The 13132-nt window shown below is 39.7% G+C and overlaps 1 protein-coding gene across 1 annotated transcript in view; it reads left to right on the forward strand.

Moving 5' to 3' along the window:
- Positions 1-13132, forward strand: part of NALF1 (NALCN channel auxiliary factor 1) — a 624590-nt gene that overhangs the window by 585250 nt on the left and 26208 nt on the right. The gene's annotated exons all lie outside the window — the stretch shown is intronic.

Below are 13132 nucleotides of genomic sequence, written 5' to 3' on the forward strand. Positions count from 1 at the left end.
ATGTGAAAAGTAGTAAGCTTTTGTTTATTTGTTTTAATATAGAAGGAATAACTCAGTTCCAGTTCCAATGTAAGGGAAATAGGTAGAGGGCACTTTTTTCCCTCTCTGATAAAATGTGGAATCTGGCCAAATGTAAAAGAAAGTGTGTGCATGTGTGTGTGTGTGTGCACACGTGTGTACATGTGGTGAGCATATGGCAATCAGAATGCAGGAGAAATTATGGCCCTTTGATTTGTGTTTTCAGTATCTCTACGTAATGAGAAGATTAAGCAATAAGTTCACTTTGTTATTTGGGTTTCAGAATGAGCATTTTACAATCTATTCCATTTAACACTTGATTGTCCCTCCCCATCCATTAGTTGGTCAATATTTAAGTTTGAGTGTTACCTGAATCTTCCCATTTTGATATGAAACTGATTTGTTTGCTTCGTTTCATTTCCATTTGTTCTTGTTGTTCTTGTTCCTGTTCTTGTTCTTGTTCTTCAGTGAGGAATGGATGGATATTCTAATTTACATAGGAATAATCTTTGAATAACTAATGTCTTGTCTTGTTTTTAAACCAAACTTTAATTTGGGATTTGTGTATTATGAAATACAATTTTTATCACTGTTAGTACTGAGCCACAAATCTTTACCATTGCTATTGATTTAAAATTATCTTTGAACGTCGGTATTATTTGCAACTGAATAACAATAATTTGTTCAGGTGCTTATTTCAGGGTCTTTGGCAGTCGGTACAGCAAAGCACACTGTAGGAAAGCAAATTATTAGTTTTAAATTTTAAAACATTGCCATGGACACAAATTCATTAGCTTTTCTACCAATTAGCATTGCTTTTGGCTGCTTATATGTATAAAAAATATTAAAAAGTAAAAGTATTATTTGTTTATGCAGTGACATATTTGATTGATGGATATAAACCTGCATTCCCAAGTTAGAAAATTCCCAAAATTAAATGTTCAGATTTTATGATGCAAGATTTACATAATGGTATAAGAAGTGCTTTCTTAGCTTGATTTGAGCATATTTCAGTCTCATTATTCATTTTTTGTCAAGCTTTACACTAAGGGTAGAGCTGGATCCTGATTATATGTAATAACCTGTCTGCTCTAAAGCTGCACGTTCCACTGTTACCACCAATTTTATCGTTAATGATTATGGATTCCATTAATTATATAATAGTTTTTTATAATAATAAATATTTTATTATCTCAATGCATTATTTTATATTAAAGATAATTTCTGATGGCATGCTAAGTAGCATAAAAAAGACATGTGGCCAGGAGTGGCAGGCTATTAATGCAGAAGTAGGGAAGATGTCTTATTTCCTAGAGTTCTGTGCTCCTACGCACATTTGCAGGGAGGGATTCAGAGGGTCATGGAGTGTATATTTATATTCTTGACTCTGAATAGTATGACACTTATTTTTCTCTAGGATACACAAAGCACTCTGGGAGAACAGGAAATGCATTGCATTTTATTAGCTTCGCAAGGATAAGACTTTAGCAAGTAAATAGAACACCAGAAGCACCCAACTAGAAATTGTCTTCAGAAATGTTTTAGGGTGCAATTCAAAACTCCTGCCCTCCAACTTAACTGTTTTTCTTAATTTTAATTATGAAACCAATGTGCATGAGTGAAATCTATTTTTATTTTACTTGAAACAACTGACTCTTTCCATTCGAAGACATATGTTTTCTGATTTTTTTTAGAAAATTATATGATCTAAATGCCAATAGAATACATTTTGTTCTGTATTTACTGTGGAAATACAAAAAACCCAGAAAGAAAAATGTTTCCCTTTTCTGTTGTCCCCAAATGTTGGTGAAACAAGAACACAGATGATGAGTTATTAAAGATGGGTCTTGATTGGAAATTGATCTGATTTTGTTAAACATATATGTGTGTATATGTGCATATTTAACAATTATAAATATTTATATTTAACAACATTCTCACAAGGTACCAATAAATTTAGTATTAGCAGTTATATATTTAAGTCTTACTTTGGCTCTGGAAACTGCTAAGTCCTGTCAACGCCAACAAAGAAATAGTAGCTTTCATTATAATCATTGCTGCCAAAAGTTAGCATCATTACAGTTCATCCAAAATTGTACTTATTAGCCCAGCTTCTATTGCCTGCCTTTTAAAAGGGTGCATCAGAGAAAATGGATGCCATGATTTTGAAGATTAAAATAATAACATTAATAATAATAGTAAAAGGTTCGTTAAGAAAATAAATCCTACTAAATAGAACAGGAAGGATCTCATAGGTCTGCTGAGGCCATTGCTATTACGATCCACCTTTAGCTTGTGTCTAGATGCATCATTCATTCATTCATTCAGGCAATAATGGCTGAGTCACGCCAGAGGCCAGCTCCCACACTGTGGGGTGTTCATTTGTGAGTAGAGACAAATCAGGTTCTTGTCCTAATGGTGACTTTTGGTTTTTGTCTAGTCAGTTATATAAAATTCATTAAAATTTGCTTACATAATTCAAGTAAGTGCTCAGTTTTAAATGTCTGTGCAGCACAATTTGACAATTTGCATGATTTATTTCAGTACTTATGAAGTTTACAATTCCTGTGTAACTTATGCCAGGCTTCTCCTAAGTGGAGTGTACCCCCAGAGCAGGCACAAGATAATCCATTGGAATGTGACAAGAAAATATTAAATTCTATTCACAGTTGCCATTTATCGTCTCCTTTGCACTCACTTATGTTTTGTGTACTTTTTAGTATGTTCACGTTATATAATAGTTCATGAGCATATTTTATAAATGGATATTTATGGAAAGGCAATGTGCTCAAAATCTTAAATGAGTGGAGTAAGTACTAAAAATGTTTAGCAAGTACTGTTTAAAACATAGACAGGTTAGTGTCACTTCTATAGTTCAATAAATGTTCACATGAGAAATAACCAGCCACAGAGAGAGAAAGGAGTTAGAATAAGCATCAGAAAAATAAGCTTCTTAATTGAAGGCAGCTGTTAATTCTAGTGATAGGCATGTTTTTTCAGATATAATTCTGGCTCCTTCCTCATTAACAATAGTATAACTCATGTTGTCAATTCGTAGGGTTTCAGGCTTGTGTTAATAAGATCACAAACATTGTGATCCTTTGCCATCTTTAAACTATTTTGCTATAGAGCAAAATGCACGTAACAGTTGCTCAAGTATCTTATTGAGCTATGGAGTGAAGCACAGAAAATGTTTGAATCTCCAAAGCTTAACCCCAGAAAAGATGTTTCTTGCAACCCACAAACAACTATACTTAATAATATCACGAGTTACTATTTGTTTACATCTGACTGCAGTACAGAATAAAACACATTTTGATATGGGATGGGGGTTGTGGGGTAAAATGATCTAAAATCCTATCCTGGCTCTGTTATATCCTGCTGTGGGAACTGCTTGTCCACATTGCTTACATCCTCTAGGGCTTCATTTTCACTTTTGCAAAATTAGACGAAAACATGCACCTCACAGAGACAGTGTGCTGAACACACCTAGCAAGATAACTGATGACAATAGGTATCATCATCTCCTTCCTCATTCACTGTCTTCCTCCTGCACTCTGCCTTTCCTTCTTATCTTCCTTGTGTCCGAGGCTCACTGACCCCCACTCTACTCCTCCCTTCGGCATGCCAGTCCCCCTCCCTCACACGAGGTCCCCTTCTCTTCTTCGGAAACCCTCAGTCATGGCTAGTTCCTGCTCTCTCCACAATGGCCTGCACTGATGATATAACAACACTCACAGCCTGACCCATCTGACCTTGGCTCATTGAATTTAATGGTAATATTTTTGATGCCAAGGAAAATGTCTTGAAATTTTTAATCTGCCCTCCACCCTTGTTCCCAAGACTACCTATCTAATTTCAAACCCATAGCTGGCTCTCATGGAAAAATGTCGGATTAAGAGACAGATGGAATGATACCTAACCAGCCAGTGCTCATAGGGGTCAGCTTCTTTCTGTTTCAGGGTAACAGGCTATAAGTCTGTATTCCCATTTGAATACTGAAGTAGTCACTCTGGGACTTTTTAAAGCCATAACTTCTAATAGAATCACTGGCACTTTTCTGACAGTAATACAGACCAGGTTTAAATAAATGACATCTTTAAAGATCCATGCAACACATCATACTATTCCATTCCCAAGTCGTGGGTTTGCTTTTAATCTGCAAAAAGAGCTTTCATTTGTAGCTGCCTTTGCTCCTTGCTAGCAGGACACATTAGGATAATGAAGAAAACAGTAAAGAGAGCATGGCATTAGCCACTGTTTGCTGAATTTCAACTGTGATGACAAAATCAGAAATGTTCATGTCTGTGGGAAGAATAAAGCACGCAAAGAGTCCACCCCACTGAGGAACAGCAGCATTTTCTTTGAGCAAAGGCAGATTATTATTGTTTTATTGGTAAGCCCTGCAAACCTGATATTGGTAAAGTAGGGTTGCATTACTGGTACAGAAATATCTTGACAATCTAGCAAAGAAGAAGAAAATTTATACATACACACACATACACACACACCCCCCAAAACATTTTAAATTCTAGTTCTATAAAGTATATAGCTATGTAAATTATCAGATTGTTAAATAGCTAATTATACATTATTTTTCCAAATTTTTCACACTTTACTTTGGCTTATATGACAAAGTTATGTGTTAAACTACTTCAGACCTTCTTTGTGCATTTCTACTAAGTGAGGCAGTTAAAGTACCATTGTATTTAGTTTTATGAAAAAATTAATAAATCTGCATTTTATAGTGAATTTACTGATTACTTATTATAGTCTCCAGTGTGCACTGGTATTTCATAAATACATTGTAGATTCTGGAATATAACATTCATTTATTAATCATCAAATGCTCCATGAATTCCTATGAGCCCTGCAAAATGAGGAAAGCCTAACACATTCACTCTTCTATCTTTTGTGAATATATTATCCCTTTCTATCTTTAGACTAGTTTCAGATTTCTTATTTAATACTCACTTCCATTTCCCTTTCTTCAAAAGACTGACTTCCCACTTTTTAAAAACTTATCAACATTCTCAACTCACTCAAGGTGTAGAGCCAGACCTGAGTTTATATTGAAGTACTTGCTTGCTCCTTTGTAAAGATGTAAATTCTAATAGGCTCATCAGTACCTTTCCGACGCACAACACTGACCAGTTTTACATAAGCAGTGTGTTCAGAGGACCCTGGGACAGGTATTACCGCTGCATTCCCCAGGTGGCGACTGGCTGCAAGTGTACCAGAGGCACTTTCACTTGTTACAGTCCCACCCCTGCTTTAGATAATGCTGTTGAGCAAGAGAAGTTAGAGCCACCCATGGCCCAGCCTCAGAAGTAGCCTCCATGGAGGGACGTCCTTCCGTTCTGATGTCCACTGGTAGAGCCATTTTGTCACTAAGATAATCTGATAAACGCAGCTCATTAAAAGAGATCTTCTTTCACACCCAAAGAAATGGTTGCTTATTTACCGTGAGCTTAATTTGCTAGTCACTATCATTGTTAATATTCCCTTCTGGGTCTACTACAGAATTGTTTTAGAAAGGTATGAGTTAGTATAATCTGTCTGCTGAAAATTTGTTGCCATCATTCTAGCCAAAGTTACGTTTCCATTTAAATAACACTTTTAAGGTAAATTCTACCTTCTGAAGCTCTGCAGGCCTTCCATGAGCCCTGTGCAATAGACTTCACCGTTCCTCATTTTTGTGTGAAAATCTTTCTCAGCTTGCAACCCAACTCCATACTGTGCATCAGGACATGAACCATGATATTTTTTTGGAAAGAGAGCTTCACTTCATGAAGTAGGCTTTTAAAAATGTACTTCTTTAGGTTTTATTTGGCTTTTAATAAAGACCACTTTATTGGTCCTTTGAAAAAAAGATTCCTTAGATGTAACATGGTGGGAGCTCATCAAGGATCACGATTTGAGTCCCTGCTCGGTGTAGGATCTCAGAGCGAGGTGGGCTGGCCGACACTAACCAAACCACAAGAAGCAGTTGTGCACACCTGAAGCCCATGTTACTAATTTTCAATGAGAATTCCACTGCAGATAAATTTCTACCAGGTATATCCAGGGCACAGTGAATACAAAAGTGCACAAGCCTTCAGCCTTCATTCCAGGAACGTGCAATCTAGAGAGGGGGCAGACGAGAGGATGGCATCACAGAGTGCGAGTCTGTTGAAGAGCAGATTTCAGAGTCTTGAGTGGAGGAGTGCAGAAGGCTTACAGATGAGGTCAAACAAGATCAGCAGGGACTAACCAGGCTGAGGGATATGTCGGGGGGGGGGGTGAAAGGAAGAGAGCATGGTGCAGGGGTCACAGAGGGCATGGCACATTTAGGGACCTGCTTGTCACTCCTTGCAGCCTGAGGGCACAGTGTATGGGGGGGAGCAGACGGAGGTGAGGCTGGACTGCTGAGGAGGGTAAAGTCACAGAGCTCAGAGTCTGTTAAGGACTTTGAACATTTTCCTGGGTGGTGTTGGGGGGGTGCATGCATGAATGATTTAAAGTGGAGGCATGAAATAATCCAATTCGTTTTCTAAAGGTTAATCTAACTGCAGCATGAAAGAGGTGTTCACAACGGAAGGCACATCTGCAGGATGCACTGGATATGTCCAAGGCAGGAATCTCGGGGAGAGGTGGTGATGGTGGGAACAATGCAAGTGCCAGTAGAAGTCAAGGGATTTGAGCAGAGAGCGAGCTCTTCAGGAGGCAGCCTTGTAGGAGCTGGTGATTAGGTAGTTGTGGTAGAGTCCAGAAGAGACATCAGGGGGATTCCCAGGTTCCCCATTTCTTGCTTCTCTCTGAAGAGAAGATGCTAATTTCTACTTTGAATTTTACAGAGCTTGAAATGTTAAAGAGTATTGTAGCAGAGTTTGTACATAGATCAGATGCTCAAGAAAGAGTGATAGAAAAATAAGGGAGGAGAGAGAGAGAGAGAGAGAAGGGGGCTTTGGAAACAAAGGCTGGGCTTCACTATTTTAAAGACACCAATCGAATCATAAGGGTGGATGATTGCGCAGAAAGAATGTGAGGAAGAACGTTTAGAACAGAAGCCTAATGGATACTAACATTTTGGGGAGAGGCAGGGAAAATAAACAAACAGCAACCAACAAACAAATGAAGACTGAGAAGTGGTCAGGCCAGGGCAAGGAGAGAAAAACCAGTAAAACACAAGTCACATAACGAGGGTTGCTGCCATTTCAGGAAGGAGTTTAATCAACTGTGTTCAGTGCTGGCCAGAGGTCAAATAAGAAAATAACTGACTTTAGCAGCTGGATTTATCAGCAGATGGGCCAAGGAGCTTGAAAAGAACAATTGCCATGGAGTGGTTTGAGCCGAAGCCAAATCACAGTGAGAGGAGGAGTGAGGAGAAAGACAAAACAAGGAAGATACTGCGCATGACATGAGACGTTTACTAATGAGGAAGAGAGGAAAAGAGAAGACTAAGTTGTCTTTGTATCATAATTAGGGCATCTTTTTCTCCCGAATAGTGCCAGAGACGTCCTGATAAATCCTTCCTAGGTGTCCCTTTTCCCTGAGCCCCGAGCAGAGCATCTTTGGGTGGGAACCTTCTCTAGTCACCAAAGCACAGTGGGGTTGATTTGCTCTTCGTCTTCTGTGCCGTCCCGGGTCTGGGGACCTGCACGGTGCCACACCCCACGAGCGGGCTGCGTGCCGGCTGGCCCCGTGGTTTTCAGGCTGATCCCCTCCGCCGTGTGCGTGGAGCCGGGTCGCCGTCCTCGCCGGGCCCCGCGGGAGCCTCCCCCTCGCGTCGGCAACGGTCTGGTGGACGTGGAAATGTAGGGCAGAGCCAGGAAGCGCAGGAGGCTCAGAAACACAAGGGGATAGACCGAGTGTTAGGACAGGACCCCGAAAGTGGGTCACCGACAGAAAATAGGAAGACATTTACATTTGACTTCAGGAAATGGAGCCAAGACGTAGCCCTGGGAGAAAAGGCGTGTGGGTGCCGGGCGCCTTCAGTGGGTCAAGGAGCCCGTTCGCGGTGCTCCGTCTGTCCCCGAACTTCTCCGCACAGACAGCCCCGCCTCAGGCAGTGCGTGTTTTTCTGGTTTTGCTCTCAGAATACATCAGTATTTTCAAGTTCTGGGTGCCACGTGCCTTCAGCAGACACTGACACGGATCTAGAAGAAAGCAGACATTCCGATATATGAATGTGAACGTTTATTTTGAGTTTCACCCCCACTCAAAACTGTAACAACGTGCCTTCTGCCTCAGAGTGCCCCAGCCTGAGCAGTCGCTGTCACAGGCTGATGCTTACATAACCAATTATGTCACCCACACGTACTCCCAACCCAGGCCACTAACGCATTAGAGCTGGCAGAGATGGATCTAATAAAATGTATCAACGAATCAACAAACCTGATACATGTGAAACAAAGTGAGTCCTTCCTAATACACGGGGACAAAGAGAGCTCTCCATTGATGTGCAGATGGCAACCATTGTGAACATCTGACCTTTTCCGTGGTAATAAAAAATGTAGCCAACATGATTTTTTTCTGGCAGGCTAACAAATATTTACAGTAGAAATCTATTAATAATCTAAAACATAGATAAGGATTTGGGGGAGGGAGGCAAACATTTAAAAAGCGATGAGAATCTGACCTTCTATTGGAAAAATACTAATCTTAGGCATTTAGGGAAAGATTCTGCACTGATTAGCTATCGTCAGATGGAATGTCCAGAAACAAAAGAGGTGATAGGACCACGACACAGGTACATGCTGCAATGGCAACACTGTTCACCACGGTCATCGTGGGCACCAAGCATGACTCCCCGTGAACAAATATTAGTGGTGGCGACTTCAGGGGCTTCCTAACTCGCACTTAAAGCATTCCTTTTTAGGGGTCCACAGCTTAGTTTAGCATCACTTCCCATAACTTGGAGGCAGAAAAAGAGCCTCCCTCTGTCTCTTTCCTGAGGCTATACCGTTAAAACCAAAGCTTTCCTGAAAACTGAAAGTTGTCTTTAAAAAAAAAAAAATCAGTCTTCATCAAGAGTGTGGAAAACCATTCTCTAGACACAGCTCTCCTGGATTGCCCTTCCTCGCGCCACCCTTTGCTGTCCTTGATCACATCCTCAAACAGGCCCGTGTCAGGGAGGGGATTCGTACATGGACGTGAATGCAGGAAAGATCTGGAAGCCAGCCTTCCCTGGCTGGGGCTCAGCACGGTCCACTGTGCCCAGATGCAAGTGAAAGTTTCAAAAGCGCAGATCTGAAATGAAGTGACTTGCAAAACAAAACAAATAGACATGTTAGGAATGAATAATACTCAGTGATGCTTTCTGAATATATGATGTGTCATTAAAACAGTCACATCTGGGTCCCAGGCGCCCACCTCCGTCCACTGTCATCTGTGACCTTCCCAGGCCCCAGTCCGCACTTGAGCATCAAGAGGCTCGCCTGGATGGTCTCTAAGACTTTCCACTGTGGGATGTCACGTCTTAGTGACTCCAGAGACCCAGACTTGCCCATATTCTCATCACTCCCTGCGTCCTCTCAGAAGAGCTCCTCTTACGAGAGCTCCCGGGGAGAGAAGTATTGACCATGCTGTGCAGAGAACCGAATTCCACTCATTTGCTGCATAATTTTCCTGTATCTCAGTTTTCTTATTTGTAAAATGTTTCTCAGACACGTCTCAAGGGTATTATGAGGAAAAATAAGTGAGAAAAGGCTTTGGGGAAAAAAAGAGAAAATTGTTGATGCAAATATGAAGTAAAAATGATGTTTTCATTTAGGCCACTTTTATAATTTTGTCTGTTCCTTTTGTAGGCTGCCAGTTGAGACTGTTTCCTACATACTGTATGGTGGGAAGCTGTCAGACAAAGATTTGGTACAGTCAATAGTCATTTCCCAGCGACACAGAGCAGAGGAGAGAGTGCAGGCAGACGGGCCATTTGAAATACCCTCTGAGAGCGTAATCACCTAACCAACCTCCCGCTTCTCCTCCAGTGAGGGGCGTGAGTGGGGAGACATTAGCCGTTACTGTGTCACCAGAGACTTACACATATTTTAGTTCCTTCCCAAAAGTGGTGTTTAACTTCATAAAATTATTTATCCTATTCAGCGACACGTAGAAAAGTAATTTATCTAGTATTTCTCTCTATAGGAGAAAGCTAAGCTGTTTGAAAAAAGATTTCTGACCTTCCTCAGACTACAGAGTTCTTATGAAATAAGACAAATGTATTCATTTTTCATCACGTGCTTGCATTTGAAAAATCCTTCAGTACTTGTAAAAATGAAGCACTTTGTTCTTTTAGCTCTGTGCCACCGCAAAACATCTTTTTCAACTTCCCTCCTTCAAAAACTTCTAGAAAAATGTTGGAGTGTATCTTGGAGCCCTTTGCTTCTCCTACCTTCGTAACACAAGAATCCTCCTTACAGCATCTGACAAGACTTGTCAAAAGTCTATTTGAAATTTTCTAGTTATTGGGAACTCAATACCTCAGAAGAAAACCTGTTTATTTCCTTCTCTGCTGTCAAGACAGTTCTGTATATCATGCCAGCATTTACCATTTGTTTTCCTCTTGTCTTTATTTTCTGATTCCATGTTTGTTTGTTGTTTGTTTTTTTTTTTTTTTAAAGCCACTGTCATCAGCACATAGACTTTCCTTCAGATATTGAAGGTGACTGACTATAAGAACCCCATCCCGATTTTCTTCCAGTCATGGTATGTTCTCAGGTGTTTCTCTGTTCTTCACATAACAGTTTTCAGATTTTACTAACCTGGTATTTCATATTTCATCTTTTTGAAAATCAGAGAAGAATCTTTTTACTTCCCATGCAAACCTTTTCCAATTTACTTTGAAATATTTTAGAAAATGGGCTGTGTGCATGTTTTGCCTCGTTTATCATGAACATATCTACACAGAGAAAAGATAAACCCTTTACTTATATAAAACTGCTTCACAGCCTTAATCTCTTAAGTAACAATACAATATTTCTTCTCTGTCCTTATTTTGTCTCAACTCATACGGTTCCCCCCGATTGCCTTCTGACATACCTTATCCCTAGAACTAAAATTGTAGAGAATGTTTAATACTCAAATGAGCAATCCTAGTTGCAACTCCAAAGCCCCAGATGTTGACCGTGAGGACCAAAGATGCCGAGGAGGCTGCCTGGAGCGTTCGTGATGGCTGGTGTGGGCCCCAGAATCTGGCTGGTGGCTGTGCAAATGATCACCGCTTTTCTTCATAAGTACTACCTGATATTTATAAAAAACTACTTGGATCACTTACTAGTTTTCTGAGTAAAAGAAGTCTGCAAAGGAAATGTAGTTGAAATACGATTTAAGGAACTGGAATAAAAACAGATCTGTTTCAGCTGGGCAATGCTGAAGAGAATAATTGCAGAGAGCATGTGTACACACCCCAAGAGACTCCAATGTGTGACACCCCATTGTCTGTGAGAGAGGAGAGAGTGTTTCTTAAGAGTTTACAAGTACAGAATATGACTTGCTGTTCAAAAGCCATTTTAATCTGGATGATTGTGTAAAAGCAAACTGGGAGTAGGAGAGGGAACAGGGAGCAATTGGCCAGTAAAAATGCATGCTATTTTCTGGAATTACTTAGGGGCATTCCTCAAAAGAAAACAGGCAATCTAGACTTTAGAGTGCCAGACATATGCAGAAGGTGAGATTTCCTTATAATGGAATTTTATTGTTGGAATTGCATATATAAACATACTCAACTTCCTCTAGTACTTAAAAAAGGGTAATTAAAACCAGGAATCACAAAGTATACATAGACTATTCTTAGATTACAGCTCGGTTTATATCATAAATGTCATATGTTACATTACATATCGTGTCAGATTACACAAAAATAAATGGTATTTTGAAAAACACCTTCAATTCCCCCAAAGTATGGCTGAGAAACCACTTGATGTTTTCCTCTTCTGAAACTGATGCATCTAACCTCGCTGACAGCACGCTGAGCCCGTCCACCTCCATCTGCACTGGCGTGGCACCCACCCACACCCCGCCTCTGCTTCCCACTTGACACATAAGAATTCTTAGGGGTTTCTTCAGCTATCGTAGTATATTAGTGCAATTTTTCAATGTATACTTTTATACTATAACCCATACGAATTGTAATTATTTGGTATGTTTTTCCAACAAGTTAGATGGTGATTATGAAACATTGATGATGTTGCAAATAAAAATTACCTGCAGCTATCTAAAATCATATCTGATGTTTATCTCATATTACCTCTTCTGAAGCACCATGATCAAAAAATATAGCTTCATTTTGATTAAATTTATAAGAAGTTATGAAGAAAAATTCAAAACAATCTTCCTTATACCAAATGCCTATTGACCAAGGGCATGCAAGGCCATGTTGGTTTCAGGTTTATTGCAAACTCCGCTGTGGTTTCATAAATCATTTATTAAAAGTTTTCGGACTAAACATAGCATAACGATTAAGAACACTGGCTTTGGATCCTACAGAACATTGGTTTGAATTCTGGAATTCCCACCTACTTCCATTACTTATGATTATTCCTGTGCAAAAGACAACTAATAGTTATGTTCTAAGGTCTCTGCTGAGAATTACATGGGGAAAAATGTTTATAACTTGAAAAGAGTATAGAGTTGGTAGATAGAGTATATAGAAAAGAGTATAAAGTTGGTAAATACCACCTATTCTTCTTGCTATTGTTATCAAGTATTTATAATCTTGTAGGATACATTTAACTGTACTTAGGTCCTTCATTCTTCTAGGGAAAATATAATTGAAAAAATTTTAACCCTAGAAACAGATGAACAACAGCCATCAGTACCAAGGTCCTGGGAAGCCCCTGAATTTCAGCGATCTGTACTGTAAATGGGTACTTTTGTCATTGTTCTACGTTTATTTAGGATCAGCTTATTCCCTTCTATAAGAAAAAGGCATTTTTAAATGTTTATTTTCCCAAATAGCCACCCAAAACAAAGAGATTAATGAAGTCACAATCCTTTCACATTTCATTAAATTATATAAACGCCTAGCAAACATTGACGTGGACTACACAAGCTGTGTTTCTGATCTGGCTTCCCTCCCACTCCTAACCTCCTACTCCCAACTACAGCGTATTATGTCTGATCTATGTCGGGTGTT

This window comes from Eulemur rufifrons, chromosome 4, assembly GCF_041146395.1.
Source record: "Eulemur rufifrons isolate Redbay chromosome 4, OSU_ERuf_1, whole genome shotgun sequence".
Taxonomy (NCBI): Eukaryota; Metazoa; Chordata; class Mammalia; order Primates; family Lemuridae; genus Eulemur; species Eulemur rufifrons.